This window comes from Aotus nancymaae, unplaced genomic scaffold, assembly GCF_030222135.1.
Source record: "Aotus nancymaae isolate 86718 unplaced genomic scaffold, 86718_ANA_hifiasm-v0.15.2.pri h1tg000059l, whole genome shotgun sequence".
Taxonomy (NCBI): domain Eukaryota; kingdom Metazoa; phylum Chordata; class Mammalia; order Primates; family Aotidae; genus Aotus; species Aotus nancymaae.
Window position 1 is genome coordinate 30,636,545 of NW_026988473.1, and position 15,410 is coordinate 30,651,954.

General features: G+C 39.4%; 1 protein-coding gene across 4 annotated transcripts in view; it reads left to right on the forward strand.

The window, feature by feature from the left end:
- Positions 1-15,410, forward strand: part of MPPED2 (metallophosphoesterase domain containing 2) — a 176,594-nt gene that overhangs the window by 18,255 nt on the left and 142,929 nt on the right. The window contains exon 3 of one of the 4 annotated variants that reach the window (XM_064365070.1): positions 1,524-1,546. The exons of the other annotated variants lie outside the window; for them this stretch is intronic. The gene's annotated coding sequence lies outside the window, so the exon portion shown is untranslated. The remainder of the gene's footprint in view (positions 1-1,523; positions 1,547-15,410) is intronic. 4 annotated transcript variants of the gene reach the window in all.

Below are 15,410 nucleotides of genomic sequence, written 5' to 3' on the forward strand. Positions count from 1 at the left end.
TCCATCATCACTATAACTTTTTTCGTGCCTTTAAGTTTGGTGTGTCTGTTTTATTCTTGTCAAGAAGTTTTTATGGTTTTGTTGTCTCCCAAGGGAGACACAGGGAGGGTGGGATTGAGTCTCTGTTAACGTGATAGCCAGAGGCAGAGACTTAATAAACACTCAGCTCCCTGCCTGCTGCCTGGGACAGTGTAACTCTCAGTGATATGTGTTTTACTGGAGTTGTGGAATTTGCTTGGGCGAAAATGGTCTCAGGTTTATAGGGATTCATGATAATAGTGTCGTCCCTGAAGTAAAGCACCACTCTAAATATTCCACTTTCACTATCCTTTTAGGTCTTCTCTCTCAGTGTTTTTCAAAGGGGGCAGGATAGGTGCTTGACCACTACTTTAGAATACAGATTATAATCAGACTTTAGGATTAAGAAATGAGTAGTAAAAGTATTAAATTAGTGACTTAGTAACTATTTGAGTATGAGAACAAGAAACTGGAAGGAGGAGATTGGGAGCTGGAAAAAAGCACCCTTTGATTGCTCTGGGGGAGGCTGGGAAAAAGGATTTAACATTTTGGATTTTTTAGCAGCCATTAAAACTCTGATGGGATCAGATTACTTGACTGCACATCTGAAACATGAAACTCTTGCCCTAAACCTTGCAATTGAGTTAAGCTCAAAATTCTAGGCCTCCCCCTAAGACTGGCCTCTGGGTAAGCCTCATTGTTGACTGCAAAATGATTTCCTTTGAGAGGAGCAAGACTACAGTGAGGTTTTTATGGCCAATTTAGTCTGTGCATTGGTGCCAGCCAGACTTTTGGCAAGAGTTAGTGCCAACTTTGGTGATCTGTCCACCGAATTTTTCCCAAGGTCTTTAAAACCGTCTGGATTGAGTGCTGACATTGAAGGAAAGATGCATTATAAGTCCAGCTTTCTAGACACACCTCCTGTATTTTTTATTTTTTCAGGTAGAGAGATACTGAGAGATGTTGTAGAGCAACAGGCTGATCCGTGGCCGTAAACTTAAAACCACAAGAGAAAATTGAAAGTCTTCCTCCCTAAACACTGTTTTATCTCTCTGGCTTTGCCACTTTTTTAGGGAGCCCCTATCCTTCTCTCTGGATTAGGTATCCCTTTATACATAGTCCCAGAACCTGTGAGTGGTACTGTCCTTTGGTAGCACTTATCATAAATATATTCTCAAATTGTTTGCAAAATGTCTATATTCCACTAGGATGTAAGCCCTGTGAGGAAAATAACCTTATCTTTTTCTTTTTATTTGTTTTTTGCTGTCTGTATTTACAACACCTATCACAAAGCTAGGCATGTTCTGGACACTCTATAAACACCTGTTGAATGAATGAATGAATGAAAACTGAGTTTGCAAGAATTCAAGGGATTAACATGTGCTTCCCCAAGAAGCGAGGGCTGCCTTATAATCGCTCACTCATTTTGAGAAAATGTATGTAGACTTGAGGGTGTACCTGGCTTTAAAAGGGTAACTTATGTAAGTCTCCCATGTTTTTTTCAGGATGGAGCTGGATGAAGCTCAGAGTGAGTATTTCTGATACTCGTACACTAATGCTGTCATCTCTGCCTTCAGTTGACTTTTGCTTTGACAGTAGTAAACTCTCAATTCTAACATAGGAAAAAATATCAAAGCTTCCACTTTCAATTTGACCCTAGAGATTTGGGTTTTTTATATTGTTCTTTAAAAATGGAGGCATTGGAAAGTGTATTGTTTTAACTACTTGTAAAATGCTCATTTATTGATCCTATCTGGAGTCAACAATTATCGGTTAGAAGCATGAAATTAATTAAGATACATTTCAGTCCACTTACCTGGAGCCTGACTGACAACTGCTCCTAATATGTGGCGTTTACTTGAAATGAAGACCATGAAAATGGGTCATCTGTCATCATGGGAATCATGCATTTTGAATAAGGCAAACCAATTTTTATTCCGTACTCTGATGTCTAATGACTTTAAAATTTTTTTTAAAATAAACTCTTAAAATTTTTATAGAACAACTTTTTTGACAAAAATCTGTGATTTGGGTTAAATACAGATAACACAGTCAAATACATGGTATGACATTGATTGAATATCTTTCTTAAAAACCTTGACCAAAAGGTAAAACAAAGGAAATTCAAAGTAAGTATGCAATGGAATTCTAATTATGGGTGACTAAACTATAAACCCTTTGAAAACCAAATGATCAGAAAAAGATCCTGCTGTAAAGTGCCAGGCTTAAGAAAATTTTATATGGAGCAGAAATTAAAAGAGGGAAGATACTAAGAAAGAGAAGTCTGCATCGCAAGCACTTTTGGGGCAGGAAGTTTTTAATTTAGATAACTGACTTCAGGTTTCTCTGTAACTTTCCCTGTGGCTATGTCTACTAAGGAAGGTATTGTATAATTAGACTTTCTGGCGATGCCCTTTGGCTGAAGACCTAATTGAGTCTCTGGACCTGGGTGCAGGGTTAGAGCTGGAGAAGCTTTTTGCCCTGCAGGTAAAGGCACTTTGATGGACCTACCTCTTTGATAAGTACCTGTAGGGCTGGAAGTGACATTGTTTAGGTAAAGTATGGTTTAGTAATTGAGGAGTCAGTGCTCCTTAGTATATGAAAATCTTTCTTTAAAATAGGGAAGACACCAAAATTCACATACGCAATTTAAATGAGCCTGTATTCTGCATTATAAATATTCACCGGATGCCAAGTAGAAAACCGGAACACTCTCTCAGGATGCTGTTAGGGCCAAGCGGAATCTCATTAGGGACAGCTTCAAAGATCAGTTCCTCGTGTCCATAAAAACAAGTGTAAATTATCTGGTGCGCGCCTGCTGTTAGCAGTTGCGGTGTTGCATTATGCATGATTCAAGACTGCACAGGGGAGACACAGGCTGCACGGAGTTCCACAATATATGTGGGGATTTCTCTACCCATTTTTTTCTTTTTGGTGCTGAGTCCTACATTTTGGAAATTTATTGGTGTGTTTCAGTTAATGGAGGGTGCCATATATAACCAGCTCCTACATTTTTGATGAATTGGAGTCAGTTCAGAGAGGGATGATAAGGTTCTGAACTGTTTACATGAACAGCCACGCTACTCAGATTTATGTATCTTGTTTGCTCACACGGAGTCAGATTAAAGGGGCATGAATGCATTCCATGCACATAGAATTGAGTGCATTTGTTTCAGGTACTCTCTCCCTCATTTTGGTCTCTTGGTTAGATTTTTAAAGTAAATGTGAATGCTCAGTAAATTAAGAAAATGTAGTTGAGTTTAACCTGTAAGGCTTCAATAAATAGTTTTGAAATAAATGCCTAAGGATCTGGAAATATATTTCTGGGCTTTGTTGCCTGAGGAGACAGGGAAGCAATATAGTGTTTAAGAACACGGATTCTAGAAGCAGACTGCCAAAGTCTGAATCTTGGTCTGCCTCTTAGTATCTGCGCGACTATAGCTGAGTTACTTGACATCGCTGTGTTCTCTTCAATAAATGAGAGAAGCAATTAGTACCTTTCTCAAAGGGCTGTTGCGAAGGTTAAATCAACTGCTTTATGTATAGTACCTATGAAATTTTCTGGGGATGTTGCAAGTTCTATAGAAGTGTTTCATTTTGGTGTTATCATCATTATCAGAGGTGGAAGACCTTCCGGTGCAGCTGGGCATGACTAGGTACAGAACACTCAGAGCCTGAATTTATAAGCATATGTGTGCTTGGGTGGGTAGATATACATGAAGGCTGAGGGCAGGCAAAGTCAGGGAATGATTACCTTGGGGTCAATTAGAAGAAGTCACTAAAAATACAAAATGCTTAGTAGATGTGTACCTTGCCAGCCCAGGTGACTCAGGGAGATAAACATAAGATCTTGAGAAAAGGTTAAGTCAGAGTATCAAGAGACAGTTAGCTTTTCTCTAGCCAGAGTAGAAGAAAGGGTTTGCCAATTTCCTTTTCCTAGTTGTTTCTCAAGGCCTGTTCCCAGAACAAAGAAGCATGTGGGAGAAAGATCAAAAGGTCAGCCTTACATAGTGTCACATGACTTAAATCCATCAATTTCCCAGTACTAGTTACCTCCATTTTGAAATTTACATTCGCTCCTATAAGGGGATAGCCACACATAGCAATATTGCCCTTTCTAGACTGGAAACCCTGTAAGGGCAGGATTGATGTCGGCTGATTTTGAATCCTCTGCATTGTCCATGGGCTCGGTAACAAATTCATCCTGGACAAATCAATAAACACTCTTCAATATGTATTTCTCCTGTCATTTTGTCCTCACAGCAAGTTATCTCTGAACTCAAAATCTCCCCACCCCTACTACTAACATGCTCACCCAAGCACTAGTTAATGGCCTACCGTGCTTGCTCCAGTGTTCCTCCTTTCAGTTTGCTGAAATTGCCCCTGCCATCTCCTGTCACTCACTCATCAATACTTTAAGAATGGTTTGCTGGGAACTCTTATATTTTGGCACTGATTGAGGCTACCTTGGGTATTCTGCAGACCTCTAACACTGTTACTTGGAAATGAGAAACTCACTCTAAAATATTTGAATAAGGGAAAGACTTTGGCTTGATGAGGATCTTGCAAACTATCTATAGCAGAGATTCCCAACCCCCAGGGCCATGGATCTTACCAGTCCCTAGCCTGTTAGGTGCTGGGATACACAGCAGGAGGTGAGCTGCACCAGCATGACAGCCTGAGCTCCGCCTCCTGTCAGATCAGCTGCAGCATTAGATTCTCACAGGACCCCAAACCCTATTGTGAACTGTGCATACGAGGGATCTCAGCTGCAGCATTAGATTCTCACAGGACCCCAAACCCTATTGTGAACTGTGCATACGAGGGATCTAGGTCATGCACTTCTTATTAGAATCTAATGCCTGATGATCGGAGGTGGACCAGTTTCATCCATGGAAAAACTGTCTTTCACCAAACCTGTCCCTGATGCCAAAAAGGTTGGGGACTGCTGATCTATAGGATAGGGAGGGAGGAAATGCACAAGGAGAGTGGCATGTCTGGGGAAAGCTGGGTGTCATTGAAAATGTTACAGTAAATGACTCAATAAGCATTTATCGGAAGTAGCATGGGATGCAGAGATCCTGGTTGTTTTGCTTCTCATTTTATCCCCAATGCATAGTACAATGCCTGGCACATAAATAATTATTGGTGAACAAGTTAATGAAGGAATGTTTTATTGGGTTTAGCAGTCAGGATAATATAGACTGCTAGCATGTCTTGCCTGTTTAGAGAGACAATTAAATGCATCTGAAATAAATAACATTTAATAAAATAATCATGTGTGTATTATTGTTAATAGAATATCAAGGCTCTTAAAATACTTGTGTTCTGCACTTACTGTGAAGGAAACAGAAGTAGAGAATTTGATGTACAGCCTACTGGCAGCCCAGAGAGGTTGAGTGATGTGTTCAAGGTCAAGCAGGACTGCTGGTTTCCAGTACAGAATGTGACTTTTTATGACCCTTAATAATCTGTAGGTGCCTAAGGAACTTACGATTTGGGGCAGACAATAAGTGCTAACTGAGTAAAAGAAGTAAGAAAGAATTTCTTCAATAACATGTCTAAAATAAGACTTTTTGGGCATCTGCCTTAGTTCTATTGAAATGCTTAACAATATTTCTTAGTTTTTCCCTGTAGACACGCATCAGGTTTGATTCTTCTCCCAAACATGAAAGAAGGTAGGCTTCCCGAAGGAGGCACCCTGTGATGGAAAGCGGTTTGAAATAAACAGGAGCAGCTATTTTCTGCCCCCGTGGAGGATCACACTCCACTTTCATTTCAGAATATGTCCTCCTGTTTCTACCACTCTTTTGTCCTTTGGTTCTTCTCAAGTCTGGCAGCATCTTCTGGCCTTATGGGCTCCAGAAACCACTGCCATTTCCTATTCAAAGCCTGTGCACACTTGGACAGCAATTGCATTTTTGCTTGGTTGTGGGAGTTGAGAAGTGTGTGGCCATATGCTGTGGTTTGGATAATGGCTTACATTTCAAACAAGTTAGATGGTTTCTGGCCCACTGCTTGCTGTGTAGGGAAATGAGCAAACCTATATGCTTCTAGGTCTTTTCCATTTGGAGACATGAAGATGAAAAGTGGGATGCTTCAACCCAGTACATGTTACAGAGCTCAATTTGAGTGCAGTTTTCAGACCTGACTATGGTTGAGTATCAAAGATCAGGAATAACTTCAAAGGTCCTACCATTTTTAAGAAGCTCACAGAGGTTACTGTTTGTAAATGATGTCTCTGACCAAAAGGAAGTGGTGTTATTGCACAGAAATTTGGGTCTGTTATCTATCATTAGTGTTGGCATCACTTGGTAGGCTACTGAAGAGCATCTTCTTCATTAGGGTTGAGAAAGCCTGTGGTCACAGGTTGTTCCACCAGGAGCACTTTTAGCCACAGGCAGTTTTCCTTTTGGAAAATGAGGCATGGCAGGTATGAGGTATCACATTAAACTTCTTTATGTTGAACTGCAGCTGGGCCCATGTTGGCTTTGGCAATGATCCTCTTTGCCTAGGTTGCTACAGATCTAGCTATCGTATCAGTAAGGCTGCAGCCAGACTCCTAGGATGTTGGTGCAGTGGCTGGTGGCTGGGCATTGGTTATTTGCTGGCATTGAGCCAGTAGTACCTGTTAGACCTTTAAAAACTGGGCATCACAGGACATACTAGAATTCTTCCAGCTCTGTTGCTTTTCTGGGAAGTTCAGAGATGGCATTTGGCAGCAACTTCACATTCAGTTGATACTGTTGAACTTCACATTCAGCTGAACTATTGAACTTCATAATGGGGAAATTATGTAATAAAAGCTCTAGTTTTTGGTGATGATTAAAAATAGTGTCTCTGAAATGCTCAAGACCCTAACTTAGTAGGCAGAGTTCATAAAATATGCATTGTGCAGAGTCCAACTGGTGAATATATAGTCTTTATTTCACTATAGAAATTATACGTCTATGCTGTCTATATTGAAATAAGTGTGCGTGTGTACGTGTGTGTATATGCATACCCATGTGAAGGTTTAAAAATTAAACATAGATGAAAATGCTTACAGAACACTTCTTTTGTCTATTTAAAAAACAAAACATTGGACATGTTTCCATGTGGGTTGAACACTCAGCTAACGATTACTCACACAGTTGACCTTGTTTTCTATTGAGGGCACCAAGAAGCCACATTGTTAAGCATATTGGGTCAACCCAGGATTCACATTAACATCATTTTTCTTTCTGTGGAGATGTAAAGGTCTTCAGCCTGATTGTTTTCTTTTTCTTCCACACCAAGTGAGGGGTAGCATGATTTTTGCAGGACTATGGGCCTGCTCTATAAATAAGCAGATTCAGTCCTTTGTTTTAAATGTAATCAGCAAGATTGCATTTGCATCGCCTGTAAGTGAATCACATAAGTGAAATTACATTGCCTGCGTCTCATTTGGTATCATAAAATGTTATGGGATGCAGGCTGTTTTTCTCCAAGTAAAGTGTCTTGAGTTAGTATTAGGGTGCTTGCTTTCATTTTCCTTTGTGACCAAATTTGTTGCATTTTACAGAGCTAGGGCCTGGATTTTCACTTATGTTAGTTGCTGGAGAAATACTCATTCATGTTCTCTAGAATGAGCTAAGATATTGGTTCAGTAGGGGGTAAATGGGAGTTTTAAGACTATCTCTATCGTGTAGCAAGTGATTGCTAATCACTTTCTGTCGTTTGTGACAACTTCTGCTTACTAAGAGTAAATGCCAGTCAGTGTTGGTTGGAAATATAAAGCAATCTGAAGCTTTTCAGGCAGTTGGCCAAAGAAAATGGTTAACATAATTTTTTAAAAAATGACTTTTTAGTCTTTTTTTTTAGTAACTAGTATGAAATACATATCTTAATTGGCCCCTTAAGAGGTATCCTTAAGATGGAGGACTCAGAAGTCATTGTAAGACTCTCCCACTTATTTTCTTGAAAATAAATAGTTTAACACAATAAAAATAATTACTGACTTCAAAAATCAGTAATTTTGGTGACAAATCAGAATGCTCTATTTCAACACCATCTCCCTTCTCCCCTGAGGTTTTCTTAATTCATGAATGCTAAAGTGGAAGTCGAAGGAAAGGTATGAGTTCTTAGATAACCTGTAACACAGTGTGGTTATCCACAAAATCTCTGTTTATTAACTACATTATTGATAAAACTCCACAAGACAACAAGCAGCTCTAGTGCTCATTATGCCCTTTGCTTGTATATGAAGATCGTTACCAGAAATAAAAGGCACGCCAGTTATAATGATGTGCCAACACAGTGCAGGTGCTTGATACAAAGACACTCTTTGGTTATTTGTAGATGTATTAAATTTAGCATGTCTCATATGGAATAAAAATAATTTATTTTTGAAATTATATTTAAAAAATAAATTTTTAAAAAATAAACTTTTAAATATAGCATACAACTTTTTAAATAAGAATTTGAATGAGATTCACAATTTTGTGCTCCCATATTATTCAAAAAAATGTATCTGGGAAAAACATTTTATATGGAAGGAGAAGATTGAGTATAGTTTCTTTTTAATTAGTAAGCTTTTAATTGACGCATGTCATGCAAACTAAAACGTACACAAATTAAGCATGTTCATGCAGTAAATTTCCACAAAGCAAAATATCCGTGTGATCACAATTAACTATGGTTTTAAAGATTTTGTTTGTTTTAGTCTGCAAAATATTATGAAGTCATAAGAGCTTAAATGATTGCAATTTACAATAAATTTTTATTCATAAAAATTGTAAAGACCTTTGTTACTATTGCTATGTGGTTTACAAAGAAAATTGTGAACATTGGGATCCCAGTGGGCTCCTATAGATTCCCCTGCAACTAGGTGTTTCAGGGCATAGAGTTACATATGTGACTATTGTGACTTTTATTTCAACTGGACTCTAAGGAATACTTTTCATTAGTAGTCACTTGAGATTTCCTGGAAGCTCTTCTCTGTGATTTGAAAAATTCTCTGGATAATATTTCCAAATTGATGACCTTCTGGAGTTAAAACCAAAAATTTTTTGGTCTAGCTTTAAAGATATCTTTACTATCTATTCCATTCATCACCATTTTCTCATTGAAAAAATTAACTATGCTTATCCCACTTCAAATGAGCAGCTGCACTTTGAAACTAGATCCTTCTTTTGGCTGTAATTGTCCAAATGAGGAGGACCAGGTTTGCGGACTATTTGAAAAGAATTGGTTGTGACTCAAAACATTTTTCTGCTTTCAATTTTTCTCTTCAAATTTTAGTGTGTTTCGAAGCCAGGGGAAAAATAAAGAAGAAAAAAGAAGTAAAGAGGGAGGGAGAAAAGAAAGAAGGAAGGAAGAAAGAGCTGGGCAAGGTGGCTCATGCCTGTAATCCTGGCACTTTGGGAGGCCAAGGTGGGCGGATGACTTGAGGCCAGCAGTTTGAGACCACCCTGGGCAACATAGCAAGACCCTGTCTCTACCAACAAAAACAAAAAACAATAATAATAATAGCTGGGTGTGGTGGCACGTGCTTGTACTTCCAGCTGCTTGAGAGGCTGGAGCAGAGGATTGCTTGAGTCTGGGAGGTCAGGACTGCAGTGAACTGTGATCAGGCCATTGCACTGCAGCGAGCTGTGATCAGGCCATTGCACTGTAGCCTGGGTGACAGAGCAAGACCTTGTTTCAAAAACAAAATAATAAGACAAGAAAGAATAAAGGAGGAAGGAGATGAAAGAGAAAGAAAAAGGTGGAAAAAGTTTACAAAGTACATATAAGCAAGGCAGTTCTTACCTAGGAATAGCTGAACTATAGTTTTGGAGGAAAGAGAAAGATACAGGATGATCCTAGAATTTCAGCTTGAGAATCAGTATTGGTTTTAAAGTATGACTATAAACTACTCAGCCAGACTCCTTTTTTCTTTTTATTACATTTACCAGAATAGTTAAAATAATAATAATAAAACACATACAAAATATACACATGTGTATGTATGTGTGTGTGTGCGTATTCTACTGGTTATTCTTCTGACCAATTCCTGCAATACAAATATTGCTGAGAACAATTGTGAAACCACCTCTTTCAGGATTGTCCTTGGAGCCAGGTCATGGGCACACAAAAGAAGAGTTCTTCATACTTTCCAGCCACAGACATTGTCTTTACTCATATTTATTTCTATCTTCCTAGCAACGCCCTTATGGTTTCAGTTCAACATGCCCAAGGAATAAAATTCATTAGTGAGTTCTCACATTTGACTTTCTCCCTCTGACCATGAGGTGCTTCAGATTTACCAGGCTAAATGTTTCTTTGATTGGATCCCTCATGGTCATTGCCATGAAGAGTTCTCATACATATTACTATAGCAACTTTTCACTTCTCGGCAAATATATTGGACTGACTGTAGGAAAGCTGACCCAGCAGTTGATCCAGATCATTCTATATAAATGGGAATATGGGAGACTGAAATAATTGCACATTCCATTGTTAAGGGCACCAAGATAGCTGATTAGAGATGTTTATTGATTGGTTGTTTAGCAAGTACTCTTTCCTTAAAAGAAAACAAGAGGAAACTAATAGTCATAATAGATGTACATGTGCTGAATCTCTTAACTAGAAAGAATATTTCTAAATAAACATGAATTAAAACTCTGTTTATTACACTATTGTGAGAGCTAACAATTTGCCTTGACATAATAGCTGCTTTTGGGCTATCAGCCATCATGAATAAATAAATGAAAATACCTATAAATTTCCAAAAGTATATTTGAATTCTTATATTTTGCATTATATGAAATCATACACTTTCTCCAACAAAATGTTTGAATTGATACCTCCAGTTAACATAGAAATATTCTAAAACTTAGTTTAACTTTGTAAATAAAATAGCAAATACAGTTGTTTCAGAGTTGTGATATATATATTTGCTTATTTGGCATAGTCATTCTTTTATGCATTCACTCATTAAATTCCTGCTATGTGCCAGGCACACAAACTATCTGAATCTAGGACTGTGTAACAAATTGAAATGATAGTTTCATAAATTCATTATGGGGGAAAATGATTCAATGTAACGCCCAATGTGTTAGTCTTAATACAAAATTTGTGGTAGCCTAGAGTGTAAAACTAACCCCCTTATTATTTTGATTTTTTTATTCTGATGATCGTTTCCTCACCTTATTGCCCTACCTTGGTTCAACAATACTTTTGGGGAACCCTTTCTCTCTGTTCTAACATTTTCTGGACTATAAGCTCAAATGGCTTAAGTTAGGACAAGGAGACCAGTTAAAAAGAGACAAAGCAGACAAAGCAAAATCCACAGAAATGATAATAATAAAAATAATATGGCTGCCATTTATGGAATGCTTATTGCGTACCAAGTCAAGTGCTAATTGTCATAATACATTATATCATAACTCTGGGAAGTGAATGATGTTATTCCCATTTTGCAGATAAGAAAACCAAGGCTAAAAGAGGCTGGAAGGGGTGACCTGGGTTTCACAGCTTGCCCGTGGCACACAAGTTTGCCTGAATCTGTAGGCCATGCTAATCTGTCAAGGAGGCAGTGAAGGACTTGTGGATTAGAGATTTGGATTTGACTATTTTCTTTTCTTTCTAAAATGATGTTCTTGATAAAACCATGTGGAACTGAAGTCATGAAGAGGCATGAGGTAAATGCAATCCAGACCCACAGACATATTTTTGGGATAGTTCCACTGATTGAGGTCCTACAGAGAAACATGACCCAGGATGACATCTTCCCTTGGAAATACAAATATGGAGGAATTCATTATTTGGAGGTTGGGGAGTGGCATGGGGAAGAGCATATCGGGTTGAGAGTCAAATGCTGTAGGCCTCCATTTCCTACTCTGTAGAATGAGACTAATACTGGTTAGAGCAGATGGTCTCCAAGGATCCTTACATTTCAAGCATTCTAAGGTTTTAGGCTGAAGTTACTTAGAATTATTTGTGTTATTAGTTCCTGGACTTTCCAATGAAAGGCTGCAGGGATTGATGATAATGCAGGAGAGAGTGACAAATGGAAACCTCACTCTCATAAGTCATGGAATTACAGAAGGAACACTCAAGGCTGTTAACTTTTTCAGCTAAACATCTAAACCTGAGTGGAAAAATTTAAGAAGGAAAAGATTTCTCTACTTTGAGGAATCTTTGGGAGCCTATGGAAGACATAGATTTCCTAAAAGAACATGTCAGTATGGGAGTATTAAAAAGATGTGGAAACCGGGCTGGAATGAAGAATTTGAGATTCCAGGGGAATGTGCAAAGGATTTGTTTTCCTCGTTGGTTCATAGACATACTCATTTTATTAGTCCATTTTCATACTGCTGTGAAGAAATACCTGAGACTGAGTAATTTATAAAGAAAAAGAGGTTTAATGGACTCAGAGTTCCACATGGCTGGGAAGGCCTCATAATCATGGCAGAAGGTGAAGAAGGAGCAAAGGCATGTCTTGCATGGTGACAGGAAAGAGAGCATGTGCAGGGGAACTGCCTTTCATAAAACCATCAGATCTCGTAAGACTTATTCACTATCATGAGAAGGGCAGGGGAAAAACCTGCCCCCGTGATTCAATTACCTCCCATCTGGTTCCTCCCATGACATGTGGGGATTATGGGAGCTACAATTCAACATGAGATTTGGTTGGGGACACAGCCAAAATCATATCACTCATCTAAGAACCATGTGAACAGTGGCCTGAAGGACTCTAGGTCTGGAAATTCCTAGTTTCAGCCTTGCCACTGATTCACACTTTGATATTAATATCTGGGTCTCATTTTCTTATCTGTAAGATATAAAATAAGTTTCTAAAACTGCTTTCTGGTGCTACAAATCTGTGAATCGGAGTATCTCAATATCACTAAAGCAAGAGAGTAACAGTGTTAAGGTGGTGTTTGGGGTGGCTGGACTGTCAAGTGAACTGAGTCATGGCTGAGTGACCAGTTTAGAGGATCTGGACTAAAATGATCTCCATGAGGAGGAGGAAGAAAATTCCAACATTACGAAAATAGTTTGTAGTTGGGTGAGAACAGTTTGTCCTGTGGGGTGAGTTAAGTAGTTGATAATAATTCTGCTTTCGTATACCGTGGCATCCAGGAAATTGTGGAGGAGACAGAATAGTCTAGACCAGCATTGCTGTGGAATCTGGGAGAGTATCTGCATTTGGGGTTGGTGTGAACTGCAGGTTTGGAGAGGACAATACATGACATGGCTTGCGGAGCAATGTACTTACAGAACTGGTGTCAGAGAAGTCAGCATGTGATGTCAGGCCTCAGGGCAGACACACATGGAGATCTTCTAACCCAAAGAAAAGGTGGAGCAGGCTGGACATAGTGATTCATGCCTGTAATCCCAGCACTTTGAGAGGCCAAGGTAGGTGGATCACTTGAGGTCAGGAGTTTGAGACTAGCCCAGCCAACACGGTGAAACCCCATCTCTACTAAGAATGCAAAAAATTAGCTGGGCCTGGTGGCAGGCCCCCATAATCCCAGCTCTTCAGGAAGCTGAGGCATGAGAATCTCTTAAACGCTGGAGGCAGAGGTTGTAGTCGAGATCATGCCACTGCACTCCACCCTGGGTGACAGAGTGACTCTGTCTCAAAACAAAATAAAACAACCCCTAAAATGCCTAGCAGATGGCAGACATCTAATGGATATTTTGGAGTTTCAGAGCAGAAATTATAAAATTGGAGACTACCCTTCAAGGAACAGGACCGGGGCATACTGCAGTCCCTGGAGCTGTGGTAGGATAGCAAAGCTTAACAACAGGAAAGAGGTAGAAGCCCGTTTACTAAAATTGAAGTGAAACACAAGCAGAAGCAGGCAAGCAGAATGACTTGTCCCTGAAGCTGCCTGAAGCCTGGATTAGGATTTTTCTGAGTGCCGTCTACAGTCAGGGTCGGTTTAGGAGCCTGGCCTTGGCCTGAGCTGAGTGGCAGGCATAAAGCTGCCATGGCCCTGGGTAGGGGACTGACGTGAAGGCAGAGAACAAGTCTCTGCAGTTGTTGAGAAATTCACAAAGTACCTGAGGTCTCTAAAGTGGGCAGGCTGCCTTAAGACAAACCAAGAAGTCTAGGAAGGGTGTACTTTCCCTTCTCAGTTCTTGGTTTGCTTCATGAAGTTAACGAAAAGAAGTAATAGTCCTAGGTTCTTAATCTCCAGGTCCTTGATCTGATGCTTATGATTATTTACACTCATACATTACCAGCGCAATATGACTCCCTGACACCTTCCTCCTTCTTGCAACATAGGATTTTCTTCTTGTCTACAATAATTCTGCAATCCTTACACTTTAATACATGCTCTGTGCCAGAGATGGTGCTTGGCGTTGTAGGTACCATATTTAACACCCAAAGAACCCTTTGAAGTGGCTACTTATCCCTCTCGCATGCGGCTTGAGTCAGAATTCAGGCCCAGCTCTTATCCTGACAAAGCCCATTGTTTGCCATGAAGCCATCCTGACTTTCAACTTGAAGCAGTTTCTTTCCTATTTCTCAGTCTTGTTTTAACAGGAACGGTGAAGACTTTCAAAAAATTTTCACCAACTACTGTGCCTAAAAGTGCAAAAATGCTGTTTTCTCTTTGTTTAACCTTTAACTGCTTAAACCAAAAATTCATGTTTGTTTGTTTGAACCATAGGAAATGCAAATGCAACTTAGAACTTTTTCTTAAGACCACACAACCAGTTTTAAATTCAGAGACTTGGCTTTGAATCTTGGGTTGTAAGATGATGATCAGGCATGTGCATGAGGTATGTTAAGAGAGCCTTGACAGTTGTGATTTCTGATTTCAGTGTGACATTCTATGACTATTGCAAGTTCTACATTGTTTTTTTTCTACCTAATTGTTGCCTGTCTGCCTTCTTAAAAAAAAAAAAGAAAATATAAGGAACATGGTCTATTATTTAAAAAGTATGTTTTATGGTGCAGTTCATGGCAAATGGTGTTGAGTGGTGACGGAACAGTGATTTTTAGAAATAAACTGAGTAGGGCAAGAGGAGAAAAGAAGGAATTCACATCTGCAGCCTTGGTTTGCGTTGGAACACAGGCTGCAAAGGTGGGTGGGAGGTTTTTGCGCTCTTCCCTGTGCTCACCGTGGGTGGCCGGGCCTGTCGAGAACATTATTTTGTTTATCTTGGAGGAGTTGCTGTAATTATTGACCAGAACTACTGGCATTTGGGGTTCACACGTCACTGGACGCAGGGTCTGTTGGCATTTGTAGAGTAGGATTCACGATGTTTCTTACCTATGGTGAAAAGTGATGTAGCTAGTTCCCAAAATGGCCGGATCACGACCACGGGCAGGCCCCATCCTTAGGGCTGTGTATCTCGAAATCTTGTCCAGGCTTGACAGCTTAAAAACCTTTGGGGGGTACAGCAAAGCAAAATGGTTAAGAAAATCA